General features: G+C 37.6%; 1 long non-coding RNA gene and 1 pseudogene across 1 annotated transcript in view; both read left to right on the top strand.

The window, feature by feature from the left end:
* LOC136150741 (uncharacterized) overlaps positions 1 to 23,074 on the top strand; it is an 85,996-nt gene that overhangs the window by 22,311 nt on the left and 40,611 nt on the right. The window lies entirely within an intron of this gene.
* LOC136150931 (N-lysine methyltransferase SMYD2-like) lies at positions 12,764 to 14,742 on the top strand (annotated as a pseudogene).

The raw sequence follows: 23,074 nt of genomic DNA, 5'->3' as shown, positions 1-23,074 counted from the left end.
ACTTCAATTTTAAAAATTAAATAAACATAAACATTTTAAAAAGAAAAAAGTTAAAAAGAAACTAATCTCCCAAGGCATAAAAACAAAAAATCTGAAAATGCTTGAAAACCACTATAGTAAAGTCAACTGGCTGGGAGATGACAAGTTACTTTCAACTCACTGAACTACTTTACTGAGAAGTACTGATACTTTCAAATCATCTGTTCTTCCTTCATGTTGCAATGGTCAGCTAGGTAAATTGTGTGAAGACTACTGAATGCTGAGACAGCTTGGGCCACCAGAAACACTGTTTAGAGGGTCATATACACTTCTTTCAGGTAAATATCATCTAAGTCTTTACAATATAAACACCCAGATGATTAGTGTTAGGTGTTTAGTAATTGATACCAAAGCTAATTTGATTATTTGAGCCTTAGATACCTCATTAGTACAGTGATCAGATAATTTATTGCCCAAACTGGGAAACTTGAAGATGAACTTTGGAGCTGTTAATAATCATGCTTTTTCAGGAGGCATAAACGGACTATCCCATGTCAACTAGGAATAATCATCACCCTTCTTATGTGGCAGTCTCTTGATCAGCAGAATGCTAGAGTGTATCATCCTTCCTACTTTCAAATGTTCCAGTATAACAATTATCTCAAAATCTGACCTTCATTTTCAAAGGCACTAAATAGATAAACTTATTTCATGGACTTCTGAATATACTACTTTCCTCCTCCAATTAAACAAGAAATTTTTGGACTAAATCAGTAAGAAGCTTTTGGTTGCCGGAAACAGAAAATCCAATTCAAACTTGCTTATTCAATAAATAGAATTTAATAGTTTCCATTCCTAAAAGATTCAAAGACAGAGCTGGCCCAGGTACAGGTTAAGTCAGTGACCCAAAAGGACAATGAAGACTTGATTTTGTTCTGTCTTTTCATTCTACCCTTCCTAATGTATGCTTCATCACAGGCAAGTATTTATGATTCCTGAATCTCTATCGTCTCTCAGTTCTACATACTTCTGTATTAGTATCACACATGAAAGAGTGTATTTGTCTCAGCATCAGAGAAAAGTCAAAGATTTCAGTGTTTATTCTGGGTAAGTTTATATGACTGTCTAGAAACCAGTCTCTGTATTCAGGATAGCAGGCACTGACTGGTCATGCATGTGCTTTATTTTTGCAATCAATGTTGGGGCCAGATTCTCTGGAACCCAGATGAAAATGGAGAGCCACTAGGCAGAAATGGTCAAAGACTGGGTGGGAGGGGGTGAGAAAAGGTGGTGTTTGAAGTGGGAGTAGGGGGGAGACAGGGCAGATATAAAAGGTGAGAAGATGATAAAAAAGGACTGCTACTCAAACATCAAGAAATTTCTCTAGTGTACTGACAATGGAAATTGTGAGTAGGGACAGATATGTGAGATAGTAAAGAAACTAAAGCTGCAGTAAGTGAATTAAGTCAGACTTTATGGAAGAGATTGAAACCTGGGATGTTTCTAGCATCTCTGTTTTGGGTGATTGACAGGATGGTACTATTCATAGAGATTTAACCGTAGCAAAAGGAGTGGGTATAAGAGGCGAGGCAGCTGAATTGGGGACATGTTGAGCCTGAACTGACTTTGACTTGAACTTCACAAATAGGCTCTCCAGTGGGTTATTTTACATTTGTTTTTCTGTTATAGCCTACTAGTTGCTTACTCAATATTTGTATTCCAATCTCCTCTGTACTGTCAAGGTACAAGGTACAAGTCAACAGGATGTTAGTATAGAGGAAAGAGTAGTTGTAAAATAAACATTCAAATTATTATAATGAAATATAATTATAAAATATAATGAGAGTCATGCCTGATTCTCTGCAACCCCATGGACTATAGTCTGCCAAGCTCCCCTGTCCATGGAATTCTCTAGGCAAGAATATGGGAGTCGGTAGCCATTTCCTTCTCCAGGGAATCTTCCCGACCCAGGGATCAAACCTGGGTCTCTTGCCTTGCAGGGAGATTCTTTACCATCTGAGTCACCAGGAAAGCCTAAATCATTATAATGAAGGTACATGTTATTGGCTATGAACAGGGAGACTTCAAAGACAAGATAATATTTCGTTGCGAGTTCTGTGGCATATGAAATGGTGCTTGAAGGGTGAGCCAATTTTTAACTGGCAGTTGTGAGAAAGGTAGGGTATTTCAACTGGAAGAGGCAACTTGATTAATATGGGAGGTTTTAAAGGAATAGTCACTTACCTACTTTATTTAAAGGTAAATTCTCAGAGCTTGTTGCAAACAGTAGGAAATTAAGTCTATGAATATTTGAGGCCCATTTGATATAAATACAGTCAAAAGTTTACTTTTTTTTTTTTAACTGATGAAGTTTTGAGGGCCCATGTGACCTGATCGTTTGATTATTTAGACATTAGCTGGGTATATTACCTTTTTTTTTTTTTTAATTCCACTGATGATCTCAAATCTGAGTTTGCAAAATCAGTAACATTAAACTCCTACTAACTTATTTTAATGTTTGTCTGTGCACTGGTTTCTCAATCTGTAAAATATGAAACACTGTGTTTCTCAGTTACATGTGGTAAATTAGTTAGTGAAACAGCCACCTTTGAGATTCTTGAAGGGGAAATTTCATATTTTATGTCTCAGTATTAGTATATTGTGAAACACTTTCCTCAAAGAAGGCACATGTAAAACAAATTGAAATAAAATTGTAAAACTAAATATTAAGCCATATGACACCTTCCTAGAGAAATTGAAACATAGATGTATTTACCCCTAATTTTAGTCTGATCCTTCAGTCATTCAGAATGTGACCCAGCCGTGCCAGACCAAAACATAATTTCCTTCAAATGGAATGCTGAATAAGACTGTGACATTAAGACTGTTTGTGGCCACAGTGCATGAACCAAGACTGAAAAATGCATATTTCATGCCAGCAATTTAGATTTCTTGTCATATTTGGTAATTCAACTTCTATATATATGTGTATACACATATAGATAGATACACATATACATAGGTAAAACTTTTTTAAATTAGGAAAATAGCATTGATCATTTCAAGTATTAAAAGAATTTAAATCAGTGGATTTTCTGTCTCAAGAAAAGAAAAACTTAGAAATGTCTTCAGGAACCAGAAGCTTGAAATGAATATTTTAAAAATATGACCAACCTAGACAACATATTAAAAAGCAGAGACATTACTTTACCAACAAAGGTCCATCTAATCAAAGCTATGGTTTTTCCTGTCGTCATGTATGGATGTGAGAGTTGGACTATAAAAAAAGCTGAGCGCTGAAGAATTGATGCTTTTGGACTGTGGTGTTGGAGAAGACTCTTGAGAGTCCCTTGGACTGCAAGGAGATCCAACCAGTCCATCCTAAAGGAGATCAGTCCTGAGTGTTCATTGGAAGGACTGATGTTGAAGCTGAAACTCAAATACTTTGGCCACCTGATGCAAAGAGCTGACTCATTTGAAAACACCCTGATGCTGGGAAGGATTGAAGGTAGGAGGAGAAGGGGCCAATAGAGGATGAGATGGTTGGATGGCATCACCCGTTCAATGGATATGAGTCTGAGAAAGTTCTGGGAGTTGCTGATGGACAGGGAGGCCTGGCATGCTGCAGTCCATGGAGTCACAAAGAGTAGGACATGACTGAGTGACTAAACAGAAATGATAGAACTTCACCTGTGTCCCAGTGGTTGAGAATCCACCTGCCGATGCAGGGGACACGGGTTTGATCCCTGGTTCAGGAAAATCCCACATGGTGTGGGGTAACTACGCCTGTGCACCACAAATACTGAAGGCCAGTGCCCTAGAGCCAGTGCTCCACGTCAAAAGAAGCCGCTACAATGAGGAGCCTGTGAACTGCAACTGGCTTCCCAGGTAACACTAGTGGTAAAGGACCCACCTGCCAATGCAGGAGAAATGAGAGATGCAGGTTTGACCCCTGAGTTGGGAAGACCCCCTGGAGGAGGGCATGGCAGTCCACTCCAGTGTTTTTGCCTGGAGAATCCCATGGACAGAGGAGCCTGGAAGGCTACAGTCCACAGTGTTGCAAAGAGTTGAACATGACTGAGCGACGTAGCGTGCACAGCTCCGTGCTCATCATAGCCAGAGAAAGACCACATGCAGCAATGAAGAGCCAATGCAGCCATAAAGTAAATTACGATTTTTTAAAAAATAAGAAAAAAAGAGTAAACGATAGATAAAAATAATTCAAGACAGATAATATGTACTTCACACATACAATCACACACAGAAAAAAAACACAAACAGATCCACATCTCATGATCTTTTGGTGTCTCCCATAACTTTTGTCAAAATGGTCATTCCATTCGGGGATATTTATAAAAGTTTCTAACTCATAGGGTACTATTTGTCAGATCATAATGTTGCAGGAAGGGGGACCCCTTCCAGGGCCCGAAACTGGGCTCTTGTCTAACACTTGGAAATGAATTGTCCGAGGAGACACATGTGCTGACAAAGCAAGAGATTTTATTGGGAAAGGGCACCCGGGTGGAGAGCAGGAGGGAAGGGAACCCAGGAGAACTGCTCTGGTGCTCGGTTCCCAGTCTTGGCTTTTATGGTGATGGGATTGGTTTCCTGGTGGTCTTTGGCCAATCATTCTAATTCAGAGTCTTTCCTGGTGGCCCACGTATCGCTCAGTCAAAATGGATGCTAGAGAGAGGGACTCTGGGAAGTGGATGGACACGCGGTGTCTTCTTTCATCCTTTCCCTAACTCTTCCGGTTGGTGGTGGCTTATTAGTTCCGTATTCCTTATCAGGATCTCCTGTCATAAAACAACTCATGCAAATGGTTACTATGGTGCCTGGCCAGGGTGGGCGGTTTCAATCAGTGTGCTTCCCCTAACAATAATAATAACTAGTATCCATGTAGTATTTTACATGGTATTTTGACATTCAGTCTTTGGTTCTGATCGTGACCTTGTGAATTAGACATTATGAATAATGTATCTCCTTTTTATAGAGGAAGAAACTGGTTTGGAGAAGATAAGAAACTGCCCTTAGACTGCACAGGAAACAAGCTAGTTTCTAATGTCTCTTTGACAACTCTTTCTACTGCAACATAATAGTTGCCTTTTATTTTTATGAATATACTTTTAAAGCCTCCTACAGACCAGTCACTGGCGAACAAGCAATCAGACAAATTGTGTAAACCTTGTGGGAACAGCTCAGTCAAAAAGTTGACTCTCCTCAGGAAAATATAATAATTACCCTACTTTTCATGATGAAAATGTGGTTCTAAAATTTTTCCTAGACCTTCATCTATGAATATCAATAATAGAACTAAATGTCAATGACCTCACAATACCAGGTTTGTGCTTTAAATGCAAGATGGAATGCAAAGCAGATGGGATGCCACGTACCCAAGAGAGCTTAATCCATTTCCCGAATCAGCAGCCCTCAAAATGCCTCATTACCAACCCATTTGCAAGGTTCCCCCAGACATGACAACTCAGGAAACCCAAAACCCCAACCAACTTGGATGGGATTTCTAGGTCAAACCCTGAATCCTCTCCTTATTTTCCTTGCCATCACAAAATACACAAAACTTGTCTGAGTCTTTTTTATGATACGAACGTAGAACCATTTCCAAGCTATCCCAAGTGGCATTCCACATGGTAACTTGAGTGGAGTGAAATAGATGGTAGAGAAACTATTCATACCTCAAAGAGCAAACTAAAGACCTCCTACCCTGCAATTTGGGCTTAATTTACAGTCCTACAGAAAGAGCTGCATTCAGGAGCTTGGGTGGTCCCACCCTGGTAGGGACTGAGCAAAAGTAAAGCAATGCTTGAGGCACAAAAGACAAGCTCATAGAACTAAATGCAACTATGATACCAACAGAGTAGCCAATATCCACCCTTTTCTGTTGTAATGCATGCTTTTTTAAATGTAGTGATCTGTTCTTGACCAAAGTGTAACAAAATATGTTCTTTCATTCTTGAGTTTTTCTTCAGAACACTGTGTCTTAAAGGAGACTAATTTCCACCCTGACAAATAATTGGGTGTGGCCATGTGAATGAAAGAAAATCATTTCAATCTCTTGTCTTCTACTCACAAATTAATAGGGTTTAAATATGTAGCATTAAAAAGTAACAGGACAAGAACAGTCAGTACACAAAGGAAGAAATATAAACAGCCAACTATATTAGTAGCCAAAGAAATCAAACAAATAATCAAATAGTATTTTCACCTATTGTATTGGCAGAGTTTAACATAATTTAAAATATCTAGCATTTTTTAAGATATGAGAAAACAGATTCTTATTAACTGATGATAAAAGTGTAGATTGATAAAATGTGTCTGGAAAGTAATATGGAAATTTATTGAAAATATTTAATAAGTGCATGAAAGAACTTCTGAGTCAAAGAATATGATTTATTTCGAAATTATTCATTAGAAAGCTTGTAAGGGTTTACACTTCAATCAGAACAGAATGCTGATTCATTAGACGGCTGTTCTTTGGTCAGGGCCATGAGATCACAAAGTGACTAAGCACGCATATACTGTACTAGTTTTAAAATACTTTGATTATCATCCCGATATGAATCTGCCAGCACTCATTTGAATGTATCCTCCATACTAGATGTTAGTCTATGTTTTAAAAATTAGTGATGTGGTAGGATCTAAATAGTATCACTCTGATTTATGTCTCATGATATATCTGTTGGTAAGATTGAAAATGCTTTCACATACTTAGCATGGTATTTTTTATGGAGAATGGAGAAATTTTTATACTCCCCTTTCCTGTTAGAGGAAGTACAGCAAGTAAAGGTAGGCTTTGGGAAAGATATGATTTAATTTTTTATTCTTTGGATGTGACAAACTGGTGAATACACTACATAAGAAAATCATAATTAATGAACCACTACCTGCCCCAAAATGGGTTGCTATGGTCTTAGATTTTTAAAAATATTCCAAACAGTTTTAGTATTGGTTTTATCGTACATGCTGTTTTTAAACAAGGCTTCTCTTGTTAATTATTCTGTCCTTGACTCAAATAAACAGCAGTCTGGAACACACCTCAGCCAACATAGGAAACAGAAGGGAGAAATCAAAACAGGATGATAAAATTCACACCAATTAGTTCACAAAATAAAAAATGTCCACATAGAAGATAAAATGCCATCTTCTCATTCTCCAACTTTAGCCTTTCACTCGAATAGCAGGATGCAGATTCTCATATTTCAAGATTCATATATTCCATAGCTTAAGACAGACAAATTACCAAATGACAGTTCCATACCATCGTTCCCATTGTCCGCTACTAGCTAAAAACTAACTCAAATTAGGCAAATTTATATTATGTATCTGGATGAGAACTAAGTTTTCAGGAATCTTGAAAGTAAGCTTCCGGCATGAAGATGGAAAATAAGTTGAAGAATATTAATAAATGTTAATAAAACTTGATAAGTACGGAAGTAGAGGAAAATTGCATGGGAAACTTTTTGCTCTGGAAAACAGCTTGATGTGCTTCTCCCTTAAAACGCCATAGATGATTTCCATATTCACATCTGTATTTGTCATGCCAGGGAAGAACTAAAGCGAGGAAGAAAAGGAATGTCAGTGGCTGGCAAGGAGCAGGAAAGCCTGCTGTGCTTCAGGAATTGAGGTTTTACATCATACATAGTCAAGATGCTACTCATACCAAAGACAGGTCACTGTCTTCCCCTTAATTACCTGTGTATACTATCCTGGAAATATTTTCACAATTAAACTTAGGGCTTCTTTTCAGCATTCCTTCAGTATATTTAACAAATTCACAACCAATGTGTTTCAGATGGAACTGCTTAGAAAAGCATGCCACATTTTCCATCTATTCATTGATTTCTAACAGCTTAGATTTGTGCCTTAGTTTCTTAATAACATCTAACAAACAGTGGAAGTGACAGATAAATTCAAGGGATTAGATCTGATAGACAGATGTCTGAGGAGGCCTTACAAATAGGTGAGAAAAGAAGAGAAGTGAAAGGCAAAGAAGAAAAGGAAAAATATCCCCATTTGAATGCAGAGTTCCAAAGAATAGCAAGGAGAGATAAGAAAGCCTCCCTCAACGATCAGTGCAAAGAAATAGAGAAAAACGATAGAATGGGAAAGATTAGAGATCTCTTCAAGAAAATTAGAGATACCAAGGAAACTTTCATGCAGAGATGGGCTCAATAAAGGACAGAAATGGTATGGACCTAACAGAAGCAGAAGATATTAAGAAGAGGTGGCAAGAATACACAGAAGAACTCTACAAAAAAGATCTTCATGACCCAGATAACCACGATGGTGTGATCACTCACCTGGAGCCAGACATCCTGGAGTGTGAAGTGAAGTGGGCCTTAGGAAGCATCACTACAAACAAAGCTAGTGGAGGTTATGGAATTCCAGTTGAGCTATTTCAAATCCTGAAAGATGATGCTGTGAAAGTGTTGCACTCAATATGCCAGCAAATTTGGAAAACTCAGCAGTGGCCACAGGACTGGAAAAGGTTAGTTTTCATTCCAATCCCAAAGAAAGCAATGCCAAAAAATGTTCAAACTGCTGCACAATTGCACTCATCTCACATGCTAGCAAAGTAACACTCAAAATTCTCCAAGCCAGGCTTCAGCAATATGCAAATCATGAACTTCCAGATGTTCAAGCTGAATTTAGCAAATGCAGAGGAACAAGAGATTAAACTGTCAACATCCAGTGGGCCATGAAAAAAGCAAGAGTCCCAGAAAAACATCTACTTCTGCTTTATTGACCACGCAAAAGCCTTTGACTGCGTAGATCACAACAGACTGTGGAAAATTCTTAAAGAGATGGGAATACCAGATCACCTGACCTGCCTACTGAAAAATCTGTATGCAGGTCAAGAAGCAACAGTTAGAACTGGACATGGAACAACAGACTGGTTCCAAATTGGGAAAAGAGTACATCAAGGCTATATATTGTCACCCTGCTTACTTAACTATATGCAGAATACAGCACTCTTTTCAGGGAATCTATCTCCAATTTTAGAATGTCCATAACTACAAGCAAAGAAAGCACCATAGAGAAGAGAATGAATTAACAGTTACTATCTAGGAAATGTTATTCAAAGTCTATTTGAATAGGCCTTCAATCCTATCTCTAAGTCTACAGTTGTGGGACTAAAAGTAGTATACTCAGTATGATAGAGTGTCCAGTAACGTATGATGATAGCTACTTGAAGAGAAATAATTTCCAAGCCATTGCACCTTGAATAATTTAAAGGTAAACACTATTGACATACCTGTTAGACTGAATAAACTCAGAATACAGTATACATTGATGAGACTTTTGCTATCTATAAATATTAAGTAAGCATTCAGTTTTAGACAGTTCTGGACTTTCTGAGTATAGGCACTGTTCCTAATGATAGGCATATATAGTACCCTGTAGTATACAGGAAAAAAAGAAAGAGGAAAGGAAAGCCTATATTTTAGACCCAGCTGATTAATTCTCTCTGAAAAGTTATCTATGCTCTCTGAACTGTCATTTACCTGAGATCTTAATCAAGAAAGCTGAGTGCTGAAGAATTGATGCTTTTGGACTGTGGTGTTGGAGAAGACTCTTGAGAGTCCCTTGGACTGCAAGATCAAACCAGTTAATCCTAAAGGAAATCAGTCCTGAATGTTCATTGGAAGAACTGATGCTGAAGCTGAAACTCCACTACTTTGGCCACCTGATATGAAGAACTGACTCATTGGAAAAGACCCTGATGCTGGGAAAGATTGAAGGCAGGAGGAGACGGGGACGACAGAGGATGAGATGGTTGGATGGCATCACCAACTCGAAGGACATGAGTTTCAGCAAATTCTGGGAGTTGGTGACAGACAGGGAAGCCTGGCATGCTGCAGTCCATGGGGTCACAAAGAGCTGGACATGACTGAGTGACTGAACTGAACTGAGCTGAACACAGCAAAGACCACAATACATTATAGTGGAAATAATGATTTGAGAATCAAAAATTGCTGAAGAGCAGAACTGACTTCCAAGTTTATTTAAGGACTTTCCATGGAACAGTGATTTTTAAATTAAGTTCTTATCTCCTCTATTATAGGATTTTCCTGGAAGAATTGCAGTTGGGAAAGTGGCCCTTTTCTTATGATTAAACTCAGTCCTTCACTGCTCCATGCTGCAATCATTAGAGCTTGTAAAATCCCTTTTGCAGACTTGCAAGAAGGTTTTTCACATTATCTCCATCATAGTTTATGTACCTAAAGAACAAAGATAGAATCACTGAACTCATAATATTGCAAGGTTCATTGGAATTACGTTATTGAACTACTATTGCTAACAATGAAAGACATCTATTCTCAGTATTACTGTAAGAGCCAAACTGGAAAGAAACTTTCAGATAATCTATGCAAACAAAATATTTGTCTTAAAATTAATAGAAAATGATTTTTTTCTATTATGATCTCCATTTCACATATAAATGACTTTGATAAGTCTTCTATAAAAGGAAGTAAAAATATTTTTATATTTCTAAATGTTATATTTGGCTCTTACATAGTCCAATATATGGATCATTGTTCAAACTTATAATTTTTAACCCATATATTCTTATCATGTAGTCACTGTATAAATTTTGTTTATTAATTTTTAGCACATTGGAGAACAAGAAAGAAAAGAATTTATAAAAAATAGAATTTTACAATTGAAATGTTGCAAAACTTATTTAACTCCTTTAGTGCTTACTTAATTTATTCATTTCTCATTCTTTTGCAATAATAATGTTAAAGTAGATACATAGAATTTAAGATAACTCAGTTTAGAAAAACAATTGGAAATAGATCAAGAGAAAATGATACTAAAAAGGGTAACCAGTACTTTTGACAAGTCATGATAAGATACAGGACCTGGTTCTTAAATTCAAGGAACCAACTGTACTGAAAACCAACACCTATTTTTTTTTCTCCTGTACACCTAACTACAGTATGTTTCCCATTCACCCTTTGCAACAAGAGTAGTCATGCTACTGAGTCCTGACCAACGAAACTTGGCCACAGAGATGTGCAACACTTCCACACCTGGCTTTCCTCTTCTGCTAATTGAAAGGACCCTACTCTAGGACTTAAGGGAGGATAGACCTGCAAATTATAAGGAGCCTGAGTTTCCAAATGACCATGAAAGTGGTTTACAACCAGAAACACATACATTAACTTTTGTGTGAGAAAGAAATAACCCCTATTGCATTGATATTTTGGAGTTTAATGCTCAACATAATCAATTTAGTAAAGCAAAGAGAAACTTTTAAAAGTTGAAATTTTTATTTCAGTACACATATACATACATATAAGCTCAAATGATAGCATGCATAACTGGAGAAACCTGAATAAGCTCTGTGGATTTTACCCATGTCAAATTCTTGGCATCCTTATTAGGCTATAGTTATACAGGATGTTAACTTTGGGGGGATCTAAATGGAAAAGTACAGAGACCTTCCTGTACATTTATTTGCAACATCCTATATATCTATAATTATATAAAAATAATTTAAAATTTTAAATATTTCCCTTGATTAGAGGTAAAAATTGTTTAAAATATTTAGGGAAAACCAAATTTTATTTTTCTTATTTGCTCACTATATAGGTACAAATGAGGTATTTATATCATTAAAAAAGTTGTAGAATATAGAAACTGTCAAAGTGGAGATTTTGTGTCTAATTCTTATAGTAACTTTTCACAAAAACTGGAAGACAGTATAAATTGAAGCATTATTTGGTAAAGATGATTTGACAATGATCTAAAATGATATGATCCAAAACCATAAGTGTCTATTTGAAAAACTAGATTTTAAACAAATTTAAAAAAAAAAGGTAAGAGCTCAGGACTTTTCAAGCATTTTAAATTTTGATTCATACTAGATAATGCTCATATCCACAACACAACAGACAATACACACATGTGTATCAGGTGCAGCTTCCTTCTACCACTCAGAAAGAAGATAATGGAAACTAGAACATTAGAATAATACAATCATTAAACCAACCTTGACTTCGCTCTTACTTTTTAATATAAATTATTTGTCTTCTTCAGGACTTTCTTATTGTCAAAAAATAAGTAGTGATACACTGTGGAAGAACTCTTTGCTAACTCTTTGTGGTTAGAAAGAATCCATTAGAGTGAGTTTCTTGGTCTATCAGACAAGTTAAGACCTATGCCCTATGGCTTTTTGACAAGTAGGCAAATCATATCATGCTGCCTGTAAAACTCGATGTCTCTGCCATCTCTTTACCAGAGTGGGTTCCACATGGTATCTGCCTCACTGGAGATGTGATGTCTGTGATCACTAGAGCAGGAGTTCCTCACTTTTATTGCAAGTGTGTTAGTTGCTCAGTCATGTCCAACTCTTCACAACCCTAGGGACTATAGTCTGTCCACCAGGCTCTCTGTCCTTGGAATTCTCAAGGCAAGAATACTGGAGTGGGTAGCCATGTCCTTCTCAGGGGGATCTTCCCAAGTCAGGGCTTCAACCCCAGTCTCCTGAAATGCAGGTGGATTTTTTTCCATCTGAACCACCAGAGAAGAAGCCACCTTTTACTGAAAGAGTTGTGCATTTTATCCTTGTGCCCCAGCAAAGCAAGAACTTACAAGGATGAGAAATTTCTTATTATAGGAAAGAGGTTCAAAGAATGAGACAGCTACAAAGAGTGACAAATATCTGCTAGACAGAACATATATAGACTAACATTTAAAATAAGATGTTATTGGGGAACTGCAGTTGCAGCTCCTCTGTCCAAACTGAGATGCTGGGATGAGGGCCCAGGCCAGCAGTGGTCTGGAGCACTTCTGCAGCCGGGGCAAGGCCCTACAATGCTTCCAGTTAGGGACTCGCTCCTCTCCTGCAGGCCTAGGCCTCCATACTCACGGTCAATGCGTGGGGCAACCACTGTGAGTTCTGTTTCACCAGAAAAGGAGGATTGTCCAGATGCGGAAGATGCAAGCAGGCATTTTACTGTGAGGTAGCATGTGAGAAAGATGACTGACTGATGCACAGGCTGGAATGTTCTCCCACGGTTTGTTTTGGGGGAAAACTGGAATCCCTCAGAGACTGTAAGTTTAATTGCAAGAATTCTGGCTACATATACACCATGGAAAAGAATTCACTTGAATCAGTTCTAATGAGATGGATGAAACTGGATGAAACTGGAGTCCGTTATACAGAGTGAAGTAAGCCAGGAAGATAAAGACCATTACAGTATACTAACACATATATATGGAATTTAGAAAGATGATAATGATACCCTATATGCAAAACAGAAAAAGAGACACAGAAGTACAGAACAGACTTTTGGACTCTGTGGGAGAAGGTGAGGGTGGGATGTTTCGAGAGAACAGCATCGAAACATGTATATTATCTATAGTGAAACAGATCACCAGCCCAGGTTGGATGCATGAGACAAGTGCTCGGGCCTGGTTCACTGGGAAGACCCAGAGGGATTGGGAGGGGGGATTGGGATGGGGAATATATGTAACTCCATGGCTGATTCATGTCAATGTATGACAAGACCCACTGTGGTATTGTAAAGTGATTAGCCTCCAACTAATAAAAATAAATGGGAAAAAAAAAAAAAGAATTTTGGCTATACATAAAATCCACCCAGAAAGAACACCTTCAGAGAAATGGTTAGCCATGAAGGAGTTGGAGTCATATCTGGATAAATTAGATAATGAGAAGAAGGATTTGATTGAGAATGACCTTGCTACTCTGTATTGCTTTCATTCCAAGCACCTTCAGTTCCCCAAAAATGATATCCTGGTAGTACTCTTCATACAGGTTAACTGTCATGGATTTTCAATTGAAGGTGAAGAACTTTCTCATTTGGGATCAGCAATATTTGCTGATGTTGCCCCAATGTCATTGTGACCTGCAAGGGGACCCGGGCAGAAGTCAGAGAAATCCATCCAGGAGAGGAGATTTTTACCAGCTACATTGACCTCCTGTACACAACAGAAGATATTAATGACTGGTTAAGAGGTTCTTTTTTTCTTTTTTTTCCTGCTTGTAAGAGCAAGGATGTACCAACAAAGACAAGGATAAGGCCAAGGTGGAAATCTGGAGGTTCACCTATCCCCCAGAGGCAGAGACATGATCAGATATGTTTGCAATGTATTGAGTTATGAAAGGCCAAGCACTGCACAAGTTCCCTAGTGAGCTGCTGGAGATCTGCGAACTCAGCCAGGAGAAGAGCTGCATGTTTGAGGACAGTAACATGTACAAGACGCACATGATATGCCAAGCATCTGCCTGTACATGCAAAACTGGGAGGGAGCCCTACCATACAGACAGAAAATCACCCAGCCCGACAATAAGCACTGTCCTCTGTATGCCCTCAGCCTCCACGCGGCTGAAGTTAGGAAGACTGTAAGGTGGGCCTGGAGAACAAAGCTTCTGGGGAGAGAGCCCTGAAGAAAGCCGTTACCAACATGGAAGTTTCTCTGTGTGTCTTTAGTTGCTTACTCATGTCCAACTTTTTATGACCCTGTGGACTGTAGCCTTGCAGGTTTCCCTGTCCATGGAATTTTCCAAGCAAGAATACTGGAGTGGGTTGCCATTTCCTACTCTAGGGGATCTCCCTGGCTCAGGGATTGAACCCATGTTTCCTATGTCTCCTGCATTGGCAAGTGGAGTCTTTACCACTGCACTATCTGAGAAGTCCCAACAAAGAAGTAGCTGATGGCAGAGATAACCTGTACATTTCTGAGATCAAACAGGAACTGGAAAATCAATGATACTGTGCCCACATTTTAGCATTTTAGTTTTTATTTAAACCCTGGTGTAGAAACCTTCAAGGATTTGACTATTTCAAATCATACACATCATGCCAACATTTCCGTAAACTCAATGGAATGGAAACATGACTCACACTTAAGCCTTATAGATGGCTTACTTGGACTTTGGTCTTAATCTTTTACCTTAATGTCAAATTATTATTTGAATGTTTTTTTTTTCTATAAGAGATAATGGCATGGTTTCATATAATATACCTCAGACAGATTGACATTAAAATTGCAGTTATTTTTTTGCAATTGCCTACTGTAATTTGCAATTGCAATGTAAATTGCAATTTTTTGCAATTGCCTACTGTAATGTTCTGAACAATTAAAAAGGTAGCAGCAAAAAATAAATAAACAAAATGTTATTTTTTTTTCTACTTGGCAGTTAAAAATTCTGGCAAACACTGCCTCAGTCAGGGGTGATGAAGGTCAACCTCACCCAAATTCGTGTACTCCCAACACAGTGTGGTGTCATGAGAATGGAAGTGCATCTCTGTGACCATCCTCCCCAAAAGGCACAATCTCATTTAACAATGAGAAAGGCATCAGGCAAGAGGCAAAATATCTGAAAAGCGCTCTTCAAAATAAAATTATCAAAAATAGGCAAAGGCTGAGACTCTGTCATAAAGCAGAGAAGGCGAAGAAGGCATGATGACTAAATATAATGTCCTGGGAGGGATCCTGGAACATAAAAGACATAGGAAAAAGTTAGTGAACCCTAAATAAAATGTGGAGTACTCCTCAGACTTTTGGCTAAGATCAAATGTGAATAAAATGAGAAGTTCAGTTAAAAGTAATGTACCAGTGTTGGCTTCTTAGTTGTGACACATGTACCATAGTAATGTAACATTAATAATAAGAGAAACTGGGCATGTGAAGGGCATAGGGGAACTTGCTGTACTGGCTTTTCATCATTTCTGTAAATAAATTTAAAAAAAACTAATACTAAAAAAGAATACTTTTACACCAGCTGGTTAATGTTCTTGTGGACACTGGAGTGAAAATATTCCCCCATTTTCTTCCTCACTTTTCATTAATGACTGGTAAAGTACCTTATGACAACAGTTTTAAGCTTTTTAAGACATTATGATACCATTGCCATTTGTGGCTTCTTTTGATTTTAACCAAGATTGATTCAAAGTATTTAAGTCTCATAAGTTTCTATTTCGACAGCGTCTCACAAAAAATCACAAGCAACCAAGACTAACAATTTCCATAGACTATTAGATCTAGAAAATATTTCTATGCTGAGGTTATATCTAGACAGTAGTGGTTCAGAGTTACATATCCTGATAGGCTCTGGGGTTGGGAATATTCTTATTCATATTTTAAATGGGATTTAGCCTGTGATTGTGAACATTAAGGGGCTAAATCAATTTTTCTCATTGAATGAAAGGCATATCTCTTCTCCCTATGGAGGTAAACTGTGCGGGATTTACCACAGGAATTTAACAAATCATTATAAAGTTGTTCTGAACATTTTCAAAAAATAGTACTACTTATAAAATTGATGTGTAACCAAAATATACTAGGTTGAACCCTTTAATTAAAGTCAAATTTGTATTCAAGAACATACCTGTATGTCTGAATTCTCAACCACTGAGGAGTAACTTTATTAAAAAGTATTATTTAAACCTGATTAGCTGCTGACTCTGCCAGAATGTCAAAAGAGAAGGAATTGTAAACCTTTTGGGCAGGGTATGGGTTTGGTGAGAAGATTTTCTAGCAACCCTGTGTTCACAGACATGCAGTAAACATTCTGTCTACCCAGAATGTACCTCTCTGCCAAAATTCAAACTAGTTTGATATTCATGATGCTCATAATGTTTCAAACATCCAACTAGTTCTGATGTTTATAGCAAATAAAAGGGATTTAGTTATAACTTGTAGTGATACAAGCTGTTCTTTAAAGGACTCTTTCAAAGACACTTTTTATATGAAAACAATTATTAAAAGCAGCAGAATGATCAGTTTTAATGAAATGTAAACTTACATGACATTGTAAGAGAGATATTTTTATGTCTTAATGATGAAAATAATACTTAAGGACTTCTTTCAACTATATTCACAAGAGTAATTTGTTCAAAGTAGATCTCTGCCAATGTTTCCTTCTAATGAAAGGTTTTGAGCAGTCTCAGGAATTAGCATAAAGATTTTTGGGTCATATAGCTACCCTAGAACTGGAGCCAGCCATAGGATATGAACAATTCTGGCACTGAACTTGATAAACAAGCTTAATACAAAAATTTCCAATGCCAAGAGAGTTAATTAATATATATCAAACGTCTCTGCATAGCTAAACATGCCCATTGGTTTTTTTTTCTTTTTTTTTGCTTACTCATAAAAATTTTTTCATACTGTTGATCATCATTGAATCCTTGCCTCTCATTATTTCTATGTTATCTTTCTGTCCTTTGGGAATCTTTTGCCTCACCACTTAAAATAAGAGATAAATCCACACACCTATGGGCACCATATCTTTGTCAAAGGAGGCAAGAATTGGAGAAAAGACAATCTCTTTAACCAGTGGTGCTGGGAAAACTGGTCAACCACTTGCAAAAGAATGAAGCTAAAACACTTTCTAACATCATACACAAAAAATAAACTCAAAATGGATTAAAGATCTAAATGTAGGACCAGAAACTATAAAACTCCTAGAGGAAAATATAGGCAAAAGACGCTCTGACATAAATCACAGTAGGATCCTCTATGACCCACCTCCCAGAATAATGGAAATAAAAGTGAAAATAAACAAATGGGACCTAATTAAACTTAAAAGCTTTTGCACAATGAAGGAAACTATAAGCAAGGTGAAAAGACAACCTTCAGAATGGAAGAAAATAATAGCAAACAAAGCAACTGACAAACAATTAATGTAAAAAATATACAAACAGCTCATGCAGCTAAATTACAGAAAAATAAACGACCCAAACAAAAAAATAGGCCCAAGAACTAAATAGACATTTCTCCAAAAAAGACACACAGATGGCTAACAAACACATGAAAAGATGCTCAACTTCACTCATTATCAGAGAAATGCAAATCAAAACCCAATGAGGTACCATTACACGCTGGTCAGAATGGCTGCTATCAAAAAGTCTACAAACAATAAATGCTGGAGAGGGTGTGGAGAAAAGGAAACCCTCTTACAGTGTTGGTGGGAATGCAAACTAGTACAGCCACTACAGAGAACAGTGTGGAGATTCCTTAAAAAATTGGAAATAGAACTGTCATATGACCCAGCAATTCCACTGCTGGGCACATACATGGAGGAAACCAGAATTGAGAGAAACACGTGCACCCCAATGTTCATCACAGCACTGTTTACAATAGCTAGGACACCAACGTTCATTACAGCACTGTTCACAATAGCCAGGACATGGAAGCAACCTAGATGTCCATCAGGAGACGAATGGATAAGAAAGCTGTGGTACATATACACAATGGAATATTACTCATCTATTAAAAAGAATGTATTTGAATCAGTTCTAATGTGGTAGATGAAACTGGAGCCTATTATACAGAGTGAAGTAAGTCAGAAAGAAAAACACCAATACAGTATTTTAAGGCATATATATGGAATTTAGAAAGATGGTAACAATGACCCTATATGAGAGACAACAAAAGAGACACAGATGTAAAGAACGGACTTTTGGACTCTGTGGGAGAAGGCGAGGGTGGGATGATTTGAGAGAATAGCATGGAAACATGTATATTATCATATGTGAAACAGATCACCAGTCCAGTTTCGGTGCATGAGACAGGGTGCTCAGGGCTCATGCACTGGGATGACCCTGAGGGATGGGATGGGGAGGGAGGTGGGAGAGGGGTTCAGGATGGGGGACACATGTACACCCATGGTGGATTCATGTCAATGTATGGCCAAAGCCACTGCAATATTGTAAAGTAATTAGCCTCCAATTAAAATAAATTGATTAAAAAAAAGATATTTCTTATCTCTGTTACTTTTGTTTCTTTCCCTATTCATAGTTGGACTCCAGAGGGCCACCCGTAATGACCCCAGAGAATCATTTCATAGGATATAGAATTGAAAAGTAAAGTGATTTTAAACATCTCCACACTGAACTGTAGTATGCCCACACAAGGGCATAAAGTCACTCATCTTCTGACTGGTGTAGCTACAAGGTAAGCGTAGTGAAAATGGGTGCTGTTTACACTCCTGTAAAAGAATGAAATCTTCCTATAGAAGGAATTTGACTTTCAATTACCTTTGCAGTCATCTAATGCAATTCCTTACATTATTTTTAAAAAGATACGTATTTGTTGATTAATGAATGATTGGGGAATTGTTGCAGTTGCAGAATCTGGATTATCTCATTTGCTTAGGACTGCTTTTAGTTTCTTAATCAGGACTAATTTTGCACATAGGCAAATGATGACCAACTATGCAGCATAATTTTAGGGTGAAATATTATTTCATAGAGAATAAAGGTTTCAAAATCTAGTCCTATCCCATTAATCCAGTAGCATAAATTATATATCTGTATCTATAATTGTTAGACTTTTAGCCTTCTTAGAAATAAGTGACTTAATGATACTTCCTAAGTGAATGTGACATATATCCAAACAGTTCTGATGGAGAAGTGGTGATAATGGTTAAGAAATGATCTGAGAGAGATAGACTTAAAGGTAATAAGATTTAGGGTTTTTTAGCAATAGCTGATAAGCAGAGGGGAATGGTATATATGGAAATCGGAGACTATAAACAGTGCGTTCTTTTATAAAAAACTGCCAAATTCACAACATAAAGTTGATCGTATTTGTGATTTCATGGTGAATATAAACATGATTCTTACCAAGATTCACAAAAGCTTTACAGCTGTACTTTGACTTGGAGAAGATTTCAATCTTCTGCTTTTAGCTTCTACCCTTCAGTTAGAGTCTGTTCATCTCAAAAAAGTCATAAGGTCCAGCTCACTTCTCTCCTAGATTCTTTGAGTCATGCATTTTTTAAGAAATCCCAGAAATAAGGCGTTGGGGAACAGAAAAGAGTCAGGATTCTGAGCCATCTGCAAATTCTGCTCAGAGTTCTGCTGCCCAGAGCTGGTGAAGAACCTATGAGGGGAGGTGAAAGGTCATCATCCCTCAGACAAGGAGAAAGAGCTCTCGGATCCTTTCAGTGAGGAAGAAAAGGAAACGTGGAAACCCATGCCTGAAAATTTAAAGAAAAATATGGTGGAAAGAAATATAGAAGAGAGCTTATACAGGACTTGATTGATATGGGTTACAGTTATCGTGAATCCAATTCCTTCATCGATAACTGAGGCATATGATGAGCTTGTTCCTGTCTCTTTCACTGCAAAGTATGGAGGATTTTGCATTAATTCGAGAGTCCTGCAGTTTAGACAAGCATCAGAATCTGAAGATGACTTCATTAAAGAAAAGAAGAAACAATCTTCAAAGAAGCAGAAGATGAAGGAAGGTGGTGAGAAGATAAAGAAGCAAAAAGATGAGACACAACAAGGAGAAGAAATCGAAAAAATCTGAGTTTTCCAAAGCCAGTTTCACAGTCCTCAATGCCAGTAAGGAGAAGAAAAGGAAGTATTCTGGTGTGTTAAAGAAATGCTGAAGAAATTTTAGAAGGAGAAGGAGGCACAGAGAAAATTGAGGACTGTGGAAACTGGGGACAGTTCTTAAAGAGATGGGAATGCCAGACCACCTGACCTGCCTCTTGAGAAATCTGTATCCAGGCCAAGAAGCAACAGTAGAACTGGACATGGACAATAGACTGGTTCCAAATAGGAAAAGGAGTACACCAAGGTTGTATATTGTCACCCTATATGCAGAGTACATGATGAGAAACGCTGGGCTGGATGAAGCACAAGCTGGAATCAAGATTGCCTGAAGAAATATCAGTAACTTCAGATATGCAAATGACACCACCCTTATGGCAGAAAGTGACAAGGAACTAAAAAGCCTCTTGATGAACATGAAAGAGGAGAGTGAATAAGTTGGCTTAAAACTCAACATTCAGAAAACTAAGATCATGGCATCCAGTCCCATCACTTCATGGCAAATAGATGGGAGACGGTGGAAACAGTGGCAGAGTTTATATTTTTGGCTCCAAAAATCACTGCAGATGGTGACTGCAGACATGAAATTAAAAGATGCTTACTCCTTCGAAGGAAAGTTATGACCAACCTAGATGGCATATTAAAGAGCATAGACATTACTTTGCCAACAAAGGTCCATCTAGTCAAGGCTATGATTTTTCCAGTGGTCATGTATGGATGTGAGAGTTGGACTATAAAGAAAGCTGAGCGCCAAAGAATTGATGCTTTTGAACCATGATGTTGGAGAAGACTTCTGAGAGTCCCTTGGACTGCAAGGAGACCCAACCAGTCCATCCTAAAGGAGATCAGTCCTGGGTGTTCATTGGAAGGACTGATGCTGAAGGTGAAACTCCAATACTTTGGCCACCTGATGTGAAGAACTGACTCATTGGAAAAGACCCTGATGCTGGGAAAGATTTAAGGCAGGAGGAGAAGAGGATGACAGAGGATGAAATGGTTGGATGGCATCACTGACTCAATGGACATGAGTTTGGGTAAACTCCGGGAGTTGGTGATGCACAGGGAGGCCTGGCATGCTGCGGTTCATGGGGTTGCAAAGAGTCAGACACAGCTGAGCGACTGAACTGAACTGAAGTGAAAATGCACTATAAATCCACAAATTTCATTATAGTGTTGACTTAAATTCTATGTCGTCTGATGAAAGTATTGTTACCTCAGCTTTCTTTTCATTTATTTGTGTGGAATACTTTTTGCCATCCCCTTACTTTCAGTCTTTGTGTGCCTTTAAATCTGAAGTGTCTATTGTAGGCATTATATACATGGCCTTGCTTGTGTATCCATCAGAAGACTCTATGGCTTTTGATGGGGGCATTCAGTTCATTTTCATTTAAATAAGTACTGATATGTTTGCTTTTATTGTCATTTTGTTAGTTGTTCTCTGGTTGTTTTATAGGTTGTTTTGTTTGCTTCTTCTTCTTTTGCTCATTTTCTCTGTGATGTGAACTGATTGATCTTTCTTTTTTTACTGTTACTTTTGGATAGTGTGTGTGTGTGTGTCTGTGTGTGTTAGATTCTTGTTTTGCAGTTACTGTGAGTTTCATCTATAACCATATGTGTGTGTCTGCATGTGTCTGTGTGTGGGTATGTGTGTTAGATAAGTTGATGGTCTCTTAATTTTGAACACATTCTTACAATCCTTCATTTTTGCCCCCTCACAGACATTTAATGTTTTCAACATCATATTTTACATGTTTTGTTTTGTGTATTCCTTAGTTATTTATTGTGGATAGAGTTGATCTTACTATTTTTATATTTTAACCTTCTTATGAGCTTTATAAGTGGTTCATATTTGCCTTTACCAATGAGATTTTTATTTCATGTTTATATTTCCTGGGTCATTTATTTTTTCTGCTTAAAGAAGGCCCTTTAGCATTTCTTATAAACCCAGTTTAGTGGTACTAAACTCTTTTAGCTTTTGCTTGTCTGTAGAATTCATCTGTCCATCAAATAGAATGATATATTTGCTGGGTGAAGTATTCTTGATTCTAGGTTTTTTTTCCTTTTGCCACTTATAATGTATTGTGGTATCCATTCTGGAGGCTTCAGAGTTTCTGCTGAAAAGTAAGCTCATAGTCTTATGGAAATTCATTTGTACATAAGTAGCTACTTTTTCCTTGGAGATTTTAAGATTCTCCCTTTATTTTTAATTTTTGTTATTTTAATTACCATGTGTCTTGATATAGACTTCTTTTAGTTTATCATGTTTGGGAATTTCTTTGTTTCTTGGACCCAGATACCAGTTTCCTTCCTCAGGTCCTGCGTTATGACAGAATGTGGAGAGAAACTAAAGAGCCTCTTGATGAAAGTGAAAGAGGAGAGTGGAAAAGCTGACTTAAAACTCAACGTTCAAAAACCTAAGGTCATGACATCCGGTCCCATCACTTCATGGCAATTAGATGGGGAAATAATGGAAACAGTGAAAGACTTTATTTTCTTGGGCTCCAAAATCACTGCAGATGGTGACTGCAGCCATGAAATTAAAAGACACTTGCTCCTTGAAAGAAAAGCTATGACCAACCTAAACAGCATATTAAAACACAGAGACATTACCTTGCTGACAAAGGTCCAGCTAGTCAAAGCTATGAGTTTTCCAGTAGTCATGTATGGGTATAATAATTGGACCATAAAGAAGGCTGAGCCCTGAAGTACTGATGCTTTTGAACTGTGGTTGGAGAAGACTGTTGAGAGTCCCT

Source organism: Muntiacus reevesi, chromosome 19 (genome assembly GCF_963930625.1).
Source record: "Muntiacus reevesi chromosome 19, mMunRee1.1, whole genome shotgun sequence".
NCBI lineage: Eukaryota > Metazoa > Chordata > Mammalia > Artiodactyla > Cervidae > Muntiacus > Muntiacus reevesi.
This window is presented reverse-complemented; position numbering and strand designations above follow the sequence as displayed.